We start from the raw sequence: 15,151 nt of genomic DNA, 5'->3' as shown, positions 1-15,151 counted from the left end.
CATATATGGTTGTTGACCAAGTATGCCCTTCATTCGCTCATGAACTTTTGGTTGGATTTTATTAATTGTAGACTTTATATTTAGAGACTTTTTTGTTGTGTATTCACATCAGTAAGATTCCTTTTTCAAAAATATTTTTAAATTGAGAGTTGCCTTCAATCTCATGTGGGTGCTCGGGTATTTGATGAGAATTAGAAACGTTTTGAAAACAAATGATAAATGTATGCATTATCCTGTTATATCTCACGTTCTATATTGTGATTTGGAAAAAGGTTGTCATAAAAGTTACTTAATTCACAAAAAAAATAATACAAAAGTAAACATATTTTTATGCATGTGTCAATGTTGTAAATCATGTCAAAAATGTACCATTTATTTACCTATTTTTTTAAATACATTTTTAAAGATGTGTCATGAAAATCAATCTACATCCAAATTTAATTATTACAGTTCAAAATGTATTCATCATTTAAGCTGTTTTAAAGATGCGACATCCTAATTGCGAATCTTATTTATTGTAAGTCTAAATCGATTCAGGGGCTTCACGGTGGAAGAGGGGTTAGTGCTGCTGCCTCACAATACGAAGGTCCTGAGTAGTCAGGGTTCAATCCCGGGCTCGGGATCTTTCTGTGTGGAGTTTGCACGTCCTCCCCGTGACTGCGTGGGTTCTCTCCGGGTACTCGGGCTTCCTCCCACCTCCAAAGACATGCACCTGGGGATAAGTTGATTGGCAACACTAAATTGGCCCTAGTGTGTGAATGTGAGTGTGAATGTTGTCTGTCTATCTGTATTGGCCCTGCGATGAGGTGGCGACTTGTCCAGGGTGTACCCCGCCTTACGCCCGATTGTAGCTGAGATAGGCTCCAGCGCCCCCCGCGACCACAAAGGGAATAAGTGGTAGAAAATAGATGGATGGATAAATCTATTCATAATTTTCAAAAATCTATTGTTGTTTTTTTGTTCTTTTTAAGAAAAGTGTACATATATCACCACTATGTATCGAAAGCAGCGCTAAGATGGAGGAGCAGCAACATAAATGACCCATCAGAATCCATCGTTAGCAATAGATCATTAGCCATTTTTGCACTGGAACCGCATTGAAAGGTTTCACATAGATTGTTAGACGCTAAGTGTTCATTTAGCTGCTCTGCAACAATTTTTTCGAGGATTTTCGAAATAAAGTGTCACGCCTGTAAATCTGGTTTTATGTTTGATCATGTTTTGTTTTGTTATCAGGACTCTTGTTCCGTTGTTTCACTTCCTGGAGTGTTTTTGTTACCATGACAACTCATTGATTTTCACCTTGCCCTCCTAGTCACGCCCATACCCTCAGTCCCGCACCTGTTCCTAATTATCACAGCCACTACTTAAGTCATTTTCTTTCCGTCCATCAGTCTGGGAACATTAACTATCATTGAATATCATTGCTCCATGCCATTGATCCCCTGCCACGCACCTTGCTGTTTATGCCTCCCGTTTTTGTCACAGTAAGTTTTTGTTTGTAATTATGTTTTTGATAGTATCTTTTGTTTGTTTTGTAGATTGGATTGCCATTGTGCTGTTTTTGTTCTAAGTTTAAGCATAGATTATAATCCGCCATCGAGCGTGCTTTTTGTTTTGCCTTTTTGTATTTTGAGTATAATTAAAACATTATGTACCTGAATTCTCGCCTGGCTCGTCCTGTAATCCCTCTGCGTCGAAGGAGTAACCCAAGACCAAGTCCAAGCCTGACATAAAGGGAAGGTGAGACACCGGTCGGTAGTTTACCATGAGGTCAGGATCGAGGTTAGGTCTTTTAAGGAGAGAATGAATGCTTTTTTGAATGCTAGGGGAACAGTGCCAGAGGAAAGTGATAAGTTTATAATATTTAGCACTGATGGACCTAATAATACAAAGAGCTCCTTGATAAGTTTCCCAGGAAGAGGGTCAAGTAAACATGTTGTTTGTTTTATTCCATTTACACGTTGTAACAATTCTTCTAATGTTATTTCATGAAAACGAGAGAAACCATTTTGGAGGGCAGTATCCGCCGTATTAACAGTCGTATATGTGTTAATAGAACCCAGTTGTAGCTGGGACGCATTGTCTTTAATCTCCTTTCTAATGAGTTCAATTTTCTTATTAAAGAAATTCATAAAGTCATCTGCTGAGTGGGTGGAGCTATTAGAAGGAGTCTCTTTTTGGGTTAGCAATGCTACTGTACTAAACAAAAATTTAGGATCGTTTTTATTAAGACGGATGAGATTTGAGTAATATTTAGCTTTAGTTAAGGTAAGCATGCGTTTATAAGATATTAAACTATCACTCCATGCTTGATGGAAAACCTCAAGTTTAGTCGCGCGCCATTTGCGTTCCAGTTTTGTACATTATTATTTAAGAGCTTTAGTTTCTTCTGTAAACCATGAGGTATACCTTTTTGGAGCCTTTATTAACTTCAGCGGTGCTATACTATCAATGGTTTCGCGCAGGGCGTCGTTAAAGTTGTTAGTGAGGTTATCAATAGAGCCCACATAATTTGGGAATGGTGCCATTACCGAGGGCAGTAGGCCAGCAAGAGTTGTCGTTGTGGCAGCATTAATGTTGCGGCTGCTATAGCAGTTATTATTATTATTAGCTTGCCGAACATGAGTCTGAAACTCGAATTGTATAAGGTAATGATCGCACATTTCTTTAGTATACGGGAGTATCATAACTTTGGAAACGGTGATACCCCTGACAAGCACTAGGTCTATCGTTTTACCGTTGCACTGCGTGGGTTCATTTATTATTTGTGTAAGACCACAGCTATCAATTATAGTCTGGAGCGCCACGCACGGTGGGTCCGATGGGATATTCATATGGATATTAAGTCCCCCATTATAATTATATTATGGGCGTGCGTCACTAGATCAGCAACAAACTCTGAGAATTCACAGATAAAGTCCGAACAGGGCCCTGGGGGGCGGTAGATAACAGCCAGGTATAGAGGCAGCAGTGTGACAGACCTCATAGTAAGCACCTCAAACGATTTTAATTTATTATTTAGGTTAGGACTAAGGTTAAAGTTTTTGTTGTATATTAGTGCGACCCCCCCCCCCCCCCCCCCGCCACCCATTTTAAGGGGACGGGCAATATGTATGGTTAGGAGGAGATGCCTCATTTAGTGCAAAAAAGTCGTCTGGTTTAAGCCAGGTTTTGCTGAGACCGATGACGTTGATTGTTGTCTCTAATGACCTCATTAACTAATAACGTTTCGGGAGACAATGATCTTATGTTTAAAAAGCCAATATTATAGGTAATGGGCTGTTTTAAGGAGTTTTTAATCAAATTATCCTTAGTCGCAATATTAATAATGTTGCGTTTATAATGCGTAGTGCACTTAGAATAATTACGACCATATCAAGGAGTTGATATGACGGGAATTTTACGATTGTTTGCTTGGTGCTGCGATAAACTGAACTCATCATAATTTTCCACCTCAGTAGAACGCTTGTCCAACTCTGACACAGTCATAGCAGAAAAAACATGTGAGTTGTGTATTATTCTAAGAGAATTGCTATGCGTGCAGGGATTATCCAGCCTGGCGCTGGCTACTTCTAACTTAACTGACTCCTCACTCAGACTCGCAGGCTCTGTAATTGCCTGTGACCGGACTTGCTCTAGTGCAGTTAGTCAAGTGTGACTTAAACAGAAATCTATGTTCCTAGACAAGATGATAGCGCCTTCCCGGTTAGGGTGAAGGCTGTCTCTCATCAGCAAGCCAGGTTTGCCCCAGAAAGAGGGCCAATTATCAATATATGTTAGTCCCTGTTGTCTACAGAAGCTAACCAGCCACTTATTAAGCGAGACTAATCTGCTATATCTCTCATCATTGCCTCTCTCAGGCAGGGGGCCGGAGAAAATTACTCGATGCCTGGACATCTTTCTAGCGAGATCACAAGTCCTGGCTATGTTTCCCTTTGCAATCTCTGACTGTTTCATCCTAGTGTCATTGGAGCCAACGTGTATAACTATGTTCGCATAACTTGTGGTGCGATTAGCCTGTCGTACGTGTTTATTAGGCCTGTTGCGAGTTAGCTCCCTAAGATTAGCTTCAATGTCAGGTGCTATTGCCCCGGGAATACATTTAATTGTGGCTGGTTTGCTAAGCTTTATGTTTCGGGTGATGGAGACCCCTATGACTAAAGTGTGGTGCTCGGTAGAGTGGGGTGTAGGACTAGCTAAAGTGCTAAATCTGTTATGCGTCTCAACCGGTACACCGTAGCTTGTAGGCCGCTTAGGGCTGCTACAGGCTGGGCTAGTTAGCTCGATACAGCTAACCCTAGCAGATGTGTCCGCAACATCTAAGGTTACGAAATTACACTGTTCTAACTGGTGGACAGGGCTCTCTAGCAGAGCCAACCTATCGATGAGTAAGGTGCACGAAGCGCAGGAAGCCATACTCACAGTACTTTCTGTCGCCGAATGGAGTGTCTGCTGTCTTGGGGAAGTGGTGGTCACGGTGGGGGGGAGTAGCTTCCTTCAGACCGGCGCTGCCTTTCTCCACGCTAGCTTCGTTAGCTTAGCAGCTAGCTAGCTGAAGGCAGAGTGGTGAGACAGAGATCGGGTGATTTGCAAGTTAAATGGAACTTGACCCGGCGTTAATCCTGAGCCGGCGGTAATGCTAAGCATGTGCTAATTATTTTGCGAAACGAGTTTGATCCGGCAGTAATTCTAGGCAGGCACATACTATATACCCGGCAGCAATTCAAGGAAATATTGTATACACATATATAAATATATATATATATATATGTATATATATATATATATATATATATATGTATACATAGCTGTCAGGCTAGATGATACACACATGATGTGCTGCATGTTTCATGATCAATATAAAGTGTGAATCACTCAATAGACAGTTGTCTTTTTGGATCCAGCTGGCCAGGGGCGTTTTTTCCATTTTTTGGGTGGTAAGCACGCCCTTAATGTCAAAATAGCTTGTCATCAAATTCACATTTTGCAGCTTCGTTTGGCTTTCACCTCACTCTCATGGCTTCAGTCTGCTCCAACATCTCCTCTTCCTTCGTGATCACTTCTAGAAGCAGTAATTCACCCTACGTATGTTTAGCTTCAAGAAGATGAGGTTGTAAATCCTCATTCGACCAAAAATAGTCATTCTTGTTGTTACCAAGTCTGCCATGATTACAAGACACACACGACTTTGTATTCGGAAGTAGGAACACATTTGATGCCAGAAGTCAGACGTCCGCTGCTATGGAAACGAAAATCAGTACGCTAAGAAATTATTGTCGGCTGTGAATAAAATGATCAAAATGCGGTAAATATTGAACATATTACATATTGTTATGAAAGTGTCCGTTACTATTATATATGGCCTTGCATTATGTATACAGAACATTGATGGAGGGTTTTGGAGTTGTTTTAGAGGACTTTGAAGGCTATAACGGTGACTCCCATTAGCCAAGCGTGTTTTATCATCTTTAAAACCTTATAAAATAAGACATACGTGTTCTTGTCTCTCATAATGATTGTGAACGACAGGCAAAATAGTGTGATTAATCATATATATATATATATATATATATATATATATATATATATATATATATATATATATATATATATATATATATATTAGGGGTGTGGGAAAAAAATAGATTCGAATATGAATCCCGATTCTCACGTTGTGCAATTCAGAATCGATTCTCTTTTTTTTTAATCAATTTATTAATTTTTTTATCAAAATTTAATTTATTTATTTCTTTTTAATCAATCCAACAAAACAATACACAGCAATACCATAACAATGCAATCCAATTCCAAAACCAAACCTGACCCAGCAACACTCAAAACTACAATAAACAGAGCAATTGAAAGGAGACACAAACACGACACAGAACAAACCAAAAGTAGTGAAACAAAAATAAATATTATCAACAGTATCAATATTAGTTATAATTTCAGCATAGCAATGATTAAAAATCCCTCATTGACATTATCATTAGACATTTATAAAAAAAAAAAAAGAACAATAGTGATTGGAAATATTTTTTTTTAAAATCATTTGACCTTGTTGGTGAACTTTCTTTGTCTGCATGGGGGAGGCATTGTCGACAGTGTGAATACTTCTTGAATGTTTCAAACCATACAGCGCTTGTCCATTGCTGTCTTTGGACTCATATTAAGCTTGCATAACTAGAAAAGTGTTTGTAAATTGGCTAAAAAATCCCCACTTAAAAAACACACAAAGTGGCACTGTAGCGGAGGTCGATCACCCCGACTTATGAATATGCTGGCTACACTGCTGGCACAAAATGGGTGCATGAGACGTTTGTACACAGAGACAACATTTTTATCCGGTCTGCAATTCGTAAAGCCAAACGTCCTTACAATAAAGGGTTCGCAAATTGAGGTTCATGTTAGCATTTAAGATAGCTAGCAATTAGGGCTGGGCGATATATTGCGTTTGTAAGATATATTGATATATTTTTACTCAAGATCTGAATTAAGAAAATATCGTAATATCGATACAATAATTTGATGTTAAAATGACCAAACATCGCTTATTTGTTGTGTTCCTTGATTCTGCCTCGCTTCCCACTCTCTGTCATGGGCTACTAAACCCCTCCCATTCCTCCTTCCAAAACGTGCTTGCACGTATAACAACATCCATGTGATTGGTTGGTTCTTGGTTGTTTACTATGATGAAATACGATTGGTTGGGATTAGGCCAGTCAGAGGCAAGATAGGGTGGGACATCGCACTAGGAAGGGAAATCACAACAGACATCCCAAATAACGACGAGAAAGTTGTAGAAGCGAAGAGGGAATTTTCAAGCGGGCGTTTAATATATTAAAGAAAATAGTGGAAGATGACGGAGGGATTCTCTTCCTTACATTTTTCTTTTAGCAATGGAGACGACGTCCAGCAAACGCACATCGTGGCTACTTGGCCACATTTGGACAAATGTATGCATGTGGATAAAACATTACTTTCAGTTGTTTACCATGTCAGCCCAAATTATAACTGTTCCCCAGTTGTCAAGCTGGGCATATGTTGCACGAGAAATGCTGCCAAAAATGTATGCCGAACTGAGGAAGATCATAAACGATAATTTTATTCATGTTATGTAATTCTGTGCTACTTAAATAGTATATTTTCTGTGCTGTTAATACCCATCTTAATTAACTGGGTTAATAAAAGTGCCACTGCCTGTTTACAGTACAGTTGTCATTCACTTCAATTTCTGTGAATCTCGTTCAAAAATTCACATCTTTATATGTATACTTTTCCTAAAAAATGTATCAAGATATATATCGAATATCGAGTTTAACTGTATCGAGATACTTTTTCGTCAAAGTCGCCCAGCCCTACTAGCAATTAGCGCTATAGTTGCCAGCTAATAATTAACGGCGCCATACTGTATTATTTGAATATTTTATTATTGTACAATAGCCCTGCGATGAGGGAGCGACCTGTCCAGGGTGTAAAGCGCCTTCCTTCCGCCCGATTGTAGCTGAGATAGGCACCAGCGCCCCCCGCGACCCCAAAAGGAATAAGCGGTAGGAAATGGATGGATGGATTATTGTACAATAACAAGGTACCTTTAAGACCATCCACCCATCCATCCATTTTCTACCGCTTGTTCCTTTTGGGGTTGCGGGGGGTCGCTGGAGCTTACCTCAGCTGCATTCGGGCGGAAGGCGGGGTACACCCTGGACAAGTCGCCACCTCATCACAGGGCCAACACAGACAGACAACATTCACACTCACATTCACACACGAGGGCCAATTTAGTGTTGCCAATCAACTTATTCCCAGGTGCATGTCTTTGGAGGTCGGAGGAAGCTGGAGTACCCGGAGGGAACCCACGCAGTCACGGGGAGGACATGCCATTTCCACACAGAAATATTCTGAGCCCGGGATTGAATTTAGGACTGCTTTGGACCTTTGTATTGTGAGGCAGATGCACTAACCCCTGTACCACCGTGCTGCCCTTTAAGACCAGTTAAATTTAAAACACAATTGTGTACAAGATATATAAGTAGGGAGTCAATGCTGCATCTCAGTTGGCGGTCCTTGGCCTGGAAAAAGCTGAAGAGTGTTCTTAGGTCATGAAGTGATGCAAGTGGCGGTGCATCAGTGGGGGTGCTGTGCGTCAAAAGGCAGGCGGAGGGTTAACATCCTGCAATGGGCTTCACATTAACTGGAAAGGAATGAAGTGTCAAGCATGTTTGCGCTGCAGCGAGACGGTCAAACCCCCACACCCTCCCCCCCGCATGCCTCCCGCTCCCATCAAGCTCCCACAGCCATGACCAAATGATTTCCTCCGCCTCTGCCAAGAAATAGCTCTTCTTTTTGTTTTCAGGCCCCCCATTACAATGTTTGCTACGCGTGGCAACTCGCGAAAGAGTTTGAATGTGGAAGTGCCGTGCAGGTAAGCCATTAGCACAGGTGTTATTGTTTGGACAGGATGAATGGAAGCGATCAATGGACCAGGAGGAAGTGTGAGAATGAAGACATACAGACCGAAAGAGAGGGAGAGAGAAAATAAACCCCACCAGCGTGCAGGCCACGCAGCCCTGCCAAACTGCTTGGGAAAAAAAGCCCCTCTGTTTTATTTATAGTGCGCTGTATCCATGGCAACCAGAGAGGTCAGGCAAGCTGGGCCCGTGCTTCACCCTGCTCTGGGGATTAGGATTTCACAGAGGTTCTCAGATGTGAGGAAGGTGGGCTAAAGCAGCTTGCCGCTCGCCAACGCAGCCCTGCCTTTTGGTTAAGTCTGGGCCCGGAGGGAGGCGGGGGGGGGGCTTCATGGGAATACTGTGGGAACAGGCGTTTGCGGGCGCGGGAAGCGGGCGAGGAACAAACACGAGTGCTCGCAGTGGCGTTGCATGTAGAGGCGATGGCGGTGACGTATTTCTCTCACACAAAGGCTCAATAATAGCAGAGGAGGGACTTCTAACAAAAAGGTCATGTGAGTTCATGGCCAAGTAGAAAACACGTAAAAATCAAACTTCCGTACGTATTTTTTTAACATCCATTTCTAAGAATTGACTTTTTTTCAAACCAAACCCCCCTCCCCTCTTTCTCTCACTTTGGTGAAATTTGCACACGTTTGTAAAGGCTCCGTCCAAAAACAGCTAAGCCAGCTGGAATGTAGCTGAGGTAGAGAGCGCGGGAACCGCAGAGAGATGAGGGGGAGACTGAGGGAGGGAAAAAAAGCTGATTTCCCTCCAGGAAATGCATGGTGTGACTACAGCGGAGACCACCGAATTCCTCCTGGGGCAAGGGACGTGCGTTGCTAAGCGATGGGCCGGCGTTGCCATGCGTGGTGGATGCGGTTGCCTGCCATGCTCTGATGTGCGCGAGGGACAATTCAATACTCTTCCAGGAAGAGAAGGAAACCAAAGAACCATGGGAGAGATAGAGAGAGAGAGAGAGAGAGAGAGAGAGAGAGAGAGAGAGAGAGAGAAATTGTCAATCATCATCATCGTCATCATGTGGGACCAGTAATGACTTCCCCTGTCTCCAGGGGGCACCCTCAGCACCTGAGTCACAGGACATGCAGAGGCCCCTATAACTCCACACACACACACACACACACACACACACACACACACACACACACACACACACACACGCACACACACACGCACACACAAAAGTGTGACCAATCAAACATGTGAGGTTGCCAGGAATAGACTACAAAGGCACATGACCGTCAAGGCTTGCCTGGGAGGTGCTGGGCAAGTGTGCTTCATCACGGGAGGGAGGAGGCCGCCTTGGAAGGGGGCGAGAAGGAAGAAGAGACGCGTTCAAGTCACAATAAATTGTCTTGATGGGCTCGGCTGCTAAGGAGGGACGCATACACAACCTCATCCGCCCTTTTCACACAATCGCAGCATCAACAATGTGCGCACACACAAATAAAAGTGTTGTTCTGGCAGATACTAGATATTCAGACTTAGAGTGAGAAATAACACTTTTACAGCCGTTGTTTCATTCTATAATAGAAGCAGTCAGGTGAGTTAAGGCCTTGGCGTGGGATCATTTCCCACTGGAACGACTCTCCATTTAGATTAATTACTTTCATTTTTATTGTTAAGCTTGAAGGTTTCAGTACCAATGATCCCAAGCATTACAACAAAATGACATTTATTTATTTCATTTTATTTTCCCCAAGCATGAAGGCCTTTATCCTATATGGCTCCCAACCAATGGAACTTAAAGGGGAACATTATCACAATTTCAAAAGGGTTAAAAACAATAAAAAGTAGTTCCCAGTGGCTTGTTTTATTTTTCGGAGTTATTTTCAAAATTTTACACCTCCCGGAATATTCCTAAAAAAAGCTTTAAAGTTCTTTATTTTCGCTATTTGCGATGCGACTGTCCATTTCCCTGTGACGTCATACAGGGCTGCCAATACAAACAACATGGCGGTTACTACAGCAAGATATAGCGATATTAGCTCGGATTCAGACTCGGATTTCAGCGTCTTAAGCGATTCAACAGATTACGCATGTATTGAAACAGATGGTCGGAGTATGGAAGCAGATAGCGAAAACAAAATTGAAGAAGAAACTGAAGCTATTGAGCGAATAGCTATTGACGCTATTCGGCCATAGCATGGGTGTATTTAATGAAGTGGCCCATAGCGTGGCTGCCTTATTAGCATCGCCGGTAAAATGTGCGGACCAAACGATCAGGGCTTTCGCATCTTGTGACACTGGAACAACTTAAATATGTCGATTGGTAAGTGTTTGTTTTGCATTAAATGTGGGTATCTAGTTTCACATGTACATACAGCTAGCATAAATAACATGTTAGCATCGATTAGCATAGCATGTTAGCATCGATTAGCTGGCAGTCATGCCGCGACCAAATATGTCTGATTAGCACATAAGTCAACAACATCAACAAAACTCACCTTTGTGATTTCGGTGACTTAATCGTTGCAAATGCATCTGCAGGTTATCCATACATCTCAGTGCCATGTCTGCCTTAGCATCGCCGGTCAAATGTGCAGACGCTCCGGCACATTCAATGGGGGTCTGGCGGCAGATTTCTTGCCAGTGGTGCAACTTGAATCCGTCCCTGTTAGTGTTGTTACACCCTCCGACAACACACCGACGAGGCATGATGTCTCCAAGGTTCCAAAAATTAGTCGAAAAGACGGAAAATAACAGAGCTGAGACCCGGTGTTTGTAATGTGAAAATGAAAAAGGCGGGTGTATTACCTCGGTGATGTCACGTTCCGACGTCATCGCTACAAGACTGATAAACAGAAAGGCGTTTAATTCGCCAAAATTCACCCATTTAGAGTTCGAAAATTGGTTAAAAAAATACTTGGTCTTTTTTTCTGCAACATCAAGGTATATATTGACGCTTGCATAAGTTTGGTGATAATGTTCCCCTTTAATCAATTGTTGATGTTTTTCATTCAAACTATTGAAAGTTAACTCAAATTATGAATCTCAAGCAATACAACCAAATTAATTTATAAGTTTTGTCATACTTATTTAGATGAGTATAATGTATCTGAAATTGCATTTAATCCCGTGAATTCCAAGCATTGCAACCGTTTATTTATTTTGTTCATTTAATTTTTCAAATTAAGATAATTAAAATTATACTCAAATTACATTATTTCATTGCGTGTTGAAGGTTTTAATCCCATTAAATTCCAACATTACAACCAAAAATGTATATATAAAAACATTTACACTATCCATCTATTCAATATTAAATTATATTTTATTATTACAGTTTTTGTTTTATTTTAGACGTATTTAAATAACTCATTTGACTCTAATTCAATTCCTTACTCAGTTTTAGTACCAATTTTTGCCATTTGCAATACAGTGCAAGAAAATAAAATAAATATATACATGTATTTATTGGTATTTTCTAGTTCGGTTGATCAAATCATTCAAGTGGTGTTCCCAACAGAACACCACTTCCCTCCATCCTGAAGCCGGATTTAAATGGAAGATGCGAGACTACTGGTCTGGGTAAGGAGTCAGTTAAATTAGAACATGTTTTTTCTGCTTTGATTGTTTCAGAGTTGGACATGCGTTCTACTGAGGTGGCAAACTATGGTGCGTTCAGTTTATCAAAGAAACAAACAAACAATCGGAAAATTCCCGTCGTATCAATTCCTAGATATGGTCGTAATTATACTAAATCCACTGGGCATAATTAACACAACATTATTAATATTGCTACTACGGATAATTTGATCAAAAATTCCCTAAAACAGCCCACTACCTATAATATAGGTTTATTAAACATAAGATCATTGTCTCCCAAAACGTTGTTAGTTAATGATATCATTAGAGACAACAATCTTAACGTCATCGGTCTCAGCGAAACCTGGCTTAAACTAAATGACTTTTTTGCGCTAAATGAGGCATGTCCTCCTAACTTTAAACACGCGCACATTGCCCGTCCCCTTAAAAGGGGTGGGGGGGGGGGGGGGGGGGGTTGCACTAATATACAACGAAAACTTTAACCTTAGTCCTAACATAAATAATAAATATAAATCGTTTGAGGTGCTTACTGTGAGGTCTGTCACACCGCTGCCTCTACACCTGGCTGTTATCTACCGCCCCCCAGGGCCCTATTCGGAATTTATCAATGAATTCTCAGAGTTCGTTGCTGATCTAGTGACGCACGCCGATAATATAATCATAATGGGGGACTTTAATATCCATATGAATACCCCATCGGACCCACCGTGCGTAGCGCTCCAGACTATAATTGATAGCTGTGGTCTTACACAAATGATAAATGAACCCACGCATCGCAACGGTAATACGATAGACCTAGTGCTTGTCAGGGTATCACCGTTTCCAAAGTTACGATACTCCCGTATACTAAAGTATTGTCCGATCATTACCTTATAAAATGCGAGGTTCAGACGCATGTTCGTCAAACTAATAATAATAATAACTGCTATAGCAGCCGCAACATTAATGCTGCCACAACGACAACTCTTGCTGACCTACTGCCCTCGGTAATGTCACCATTCCCAAAGTATGTGGGCTCTATTGATCACCTCACTAACAACTTTAACGACGCCCTGCGCGAAACCATTGATAGTATAGCACCGCTAAAGTTAAAAAAGGTTCCAAAAAAGCGCACCCCGTGGTTTACAGAAGAAACTAGAGCTCAGAAATTATTATGTAGAAAGCTGGAACGCAAATGGCGCACGACTAAACTTGAGGTGCACCATCAAGCATGAAGTGATGGTTTAATAACTTATGAACGCATGCTTACCTTAGCTAAAGCTAAATATTACTCAAATCTCATCCACCGTAATAAAAACGATCCCAAATGTTTGTTTAGTACGGTAGCATCGCTAACCCAACAAGGGACCCCGTCCAGTAGCTCCACCCACTCAGCTGATGACTTTATGCAATTCTTTAGTAAGAAAATTTAAGTCATTAGAAAGGAGATTAAAGACAATGCGTCCCAGCTACAACTGGGTTCTATTAACAAAGATACGATTGTATACACGGCGGATACTGCCCTCCAAAATAGTTTCTCTCGTTTGGAGGAAATAACATTAGAGGAATTGTTACAACGTGTAAATGGAATAAAACAAACAACATGTTTACTTGACCCTCTTCCTGGGAAACTTATCAAGGAGCTCTTTGTATTATTAGGTCCATCAGTGCTAAATATTATAAACTTATCACTTTCCTCGGGCACTGTTCCCCTAGCATTCAAAAAAGCGGTTATTCATCCTCTTCTTAAAAGACCTAACCTCGATCCTGACCTCATGGTAAACTACTGACCGGTGTCTCACCTTCCATTTATTTCAAAAATCCTCGAAAAAATTGTTGCGGAGCAGTTAAATGAACACTTAGCGTTTAACAATCTATGTGAAACCTTTCAATCCGGTTTCAGGGCAAATCACTCTACGGAGACAGCCCTCGCAAAAATGACTAATGATCTATTGCTAACGATGGATTCTGATGCGTCATCTATGTTGCTGCGCCTCGATCTTAGCGCTGCTTTCGATACCGTCGATCATAATATTTTATTAGAATGTATCAAAACACGAATTGGTATGTCAGACTTAGCCCTGTCTTGGTTTAACTCTTATCTTACTGACAGGATGCAGTGCGTCTCCCATAACAATGTGACCTCGGACTACGTTAAGGTAACGTGTGGAGTCCCCCAGGGTTCGGTCCTTGGCCCTGCACTCTTCAGCATCTACATGCTGCCGCTAGGTGACATCATACGCAAATACGGTATTAGCTTTCACTGTTATGCTGATGACACCCAACTCTACATGCCCCTAAAGCTGACCAACACGCCGGACTGTAGTCAGCTGGAGGCGTGTCTGAATGAAAATAAACAATGGATGTCCGCTAACTTTTTGCAACTCAACGCCAAAAAAACGGAAATGCTGATTATCGGTCCTGCTCGACACCGACCTCTATTTAATAATACAATTTTAACATTTGACAACCAAACAATTAAACAAGGCGACTCGGTAAAGAATCTGGGTATTATCTTCGACCCAACTCTCTCCTTTGAGTCACACATTAAAAGCGTTACTAAAACGGCCTTCTTTCATCTCTGTAATATCGCTAAAATTCGCTCCATTTTGTCCACTAAAGACGCCGAGATCATTATCCATGCGTTTTTTACGTCTCGCCTCGACTACTGTAACGAATTATTTTCGGGTTTCCCCATGTCTAGCATTAAAAGATTACAGTTGGTACAAAATGCGGCTGCTAGACTTTTGACAAGAACAAGAAAGTTTGATCACATTACGCCTGTACTGGCTCACCTGCACTGGCTTCCTGTGCACTTAAGATGTGACTTTAAGGTTTTACTACTTACGTATAAAATACTACACAGTCTAGCTCCATCCTATCTTGCCGATTGTATTGTACCATATGTCCCGGCAAGAAATCTGCGTTCAAAGGACTCCGGCTTATTAGTGATTCCCAAAGCCCAAAAAAAGTCTGCGGGCTATAGAGCGTTTTCCGTTCGGGCTCCAGTACTCTGGAATGCCCTCCCGGTAACAGTTCGAGATGCCACCTCAGTAGAAGCATTTAAGTCTCACCTTAAAACTCATTTGTATACTCTAGCCTTTAAATAGACTCCCTTTTTAGACCAGTTGATCTGCCGTTTCTTTTCT

Source organism: Nerophis ophidion, linkage group LG04 (genome assembly GCF_033978795.1).
Source record: "Nerophis ophidion isolate RoL-2023_Sa linkage group LG04, RoL_Noph_v1.0, whole genome shotgun sequence".
In the NCBI taxonomy this organism is placed as follows: domain Eukaryota; kingdom Metazoa; phylum Chordata; class Actinopteri; order Syngnathiformes; family Syngnathidae; genus Nerophis; species Nerophis ophidion.
Note: the sequence above shows the minus strand (reverse complement) of the source record.